The sequence below is a fragment of the Rutilus rutilus genome, assembly GCF_951802725.1.
Source record: "Rutilus rutilus genome assembly, chromosome: 9".
Lineage (NCBI taxonomy): Eukaryota > Metazoa > Chordata > Actinopteri > Cypriniformes > Leuciscidae > Rutilus > Rutilus rutilus.
In genome coordinates, this window is record NC_140223.1 from 28,415,302 (window position 1) to 28,417,300 (window position 1,999).

The following is a 1,999-nucleotide window of genomic DNA, read 5'->3' on the forward strand; positions in this document are numbered from 1 at the left end:
ATCTCTGGCTTTTCACGCCGTGGAGCAACCCGGCCAGAAGCACACACAGGGTGCGCCATCTTTTTGCCAATTGAACATGTTTTAATAAAAATCTAAAATATGAAAAAGAAAGGTTAAAACTTAAGGAAGTAAGAAACATGGGTGTTGAATAATTTAATATGGAAAGCCTTTTGAAAGAGCATGCAGGACAATATAAAATATATAGTGCTATTATAAAATATATGAAATATATTGGATTAGACTGGAGAATTTAGTTTTTTTTCTCTCTCTCTTTTGTTAATTTAAATTATTTATTTTTCTAGCCGCTTATTAGTGCTCCACACTAATTAGTGCTCCACACTAATTAGTGCTCCACAGTCCAGTTGGTGGCGGTGATGCACCGAAAGTTGGTTTGCCAACCGCCATAAAACAACATTAGAAGAAGAAGAAGCTGAAACAAGTAATAGAAGATTGCTCACGCAAATGTTAAATAATATGATCATTAACATTAAACAGCATGTAAATCAAAACGGCCTAATGTTACTGAATGAAATGTCGACCCATGACGAGGTGTAGGACCGTGAACCATGTTGATGGACTCGATCTGCATCTATTTTGATCATAGGTCTGAATCCCATCCGAACGAAGTCTTTGACAAAAATGCAATTTTCTCAGCTTTTTGTTTAAACTTTTTACTTATTTATTCAATTTACCCACTGTGGTGATATGTGTACAAGTTTGTGATTGACTGTTTGCTGCAGGGTCCAGGGTTGCTGGGCAACAGGGGCGGGGTTATAGAGAGATGACTGTGAGTTTGTTCGACAGCTGCGTATGTTAAATAAAAGAGACTCTGAGTTCATCATCAAGTTGTCAGCTCAATATCATGACATGGTGTCAAAATTAAAAGATCCTCACGCACTCCTCTGATCAGCGAAGGAGAACGGAAGGAATATATCGAAGTTTAACGCACCTGAATCCTTTGATTTCGCACAGCCAGCAAGTTGGCCGGCATGGAGGCAGCGCTTTGCGCAGTTCAGGATTGCAACGAAACTCGACAAGGAAGATGGTGATGTGCAGGTGAATTCATTACTGTGTGCAATGGGCAAACAAGCGGAACCTATATTCAGCACATTTACATTTTATGCTGAGGATGAAAATCAGTACTACAATGCAGTAGTTAAAAAGTTTGATGAACATTTCGTGCCCAAACGCAATTTGATTCATGACCGTGCTTGTTTTCATAAAAGAAATCAACAAAGTGGTGAAAGCGTGGAAGCATTTGTCAGGAGTCTATATGAGCTGGCAGATTTTTGAGATTTTGGGGCCAAAGATGAGCAGATTCGTGATCGCATCGTGATTGGAATAGCGGATAGCAATGTGTCTGAGAAGCTGCAGCTAGAGCCAGATTTGACGCTCGAGAAGGGCATGTCGAGCATGTGATGTAAGTGAAGTGGGGCACACATTTAAGCACACAAAACAATTCAAGAAACACGCAGGAGATAAATATAGGAATTCAGACATGAAACAAAGAGAAGATAGTAGCAATGTGGCCTGTTCAAGATGTGCACGTGTACATGACCGTGGGGCTTGTCCCTCCCGAGGGAAAGTGTAATAAAACAGGTAATTTTGAGATTGCTTGTAAAACAAAGACTGTGACTAGTGACAGACACAAAGTCGAATCAAACAACATGTGGTTTCTGGGTTCTGTTTCTGATAGTGCTTACGAGGATGAGTGGCATGTGAACCTTCCAAGGAATGGCACTACAGTAAAGTTCAAGATAGACACTGGTGCTGATATCACAGTTATGTCTGAGCAAACATTTCTGAACCTACCTAGTCGCCCACAACTTACTAAAACACTGGCAGAGATCAGGAGTCCGGGTGGCAAACTGGACTGTATCGGCAGATCCTTAGCCTGTACAGAACAAAAGGGACAAAAAGTCCGTTTTTGGACACATGTCGTTAAAGGTCCATTTACTAATAATCTCCTTAGCCGAAAAACTGCCGGTGAAATGAAACT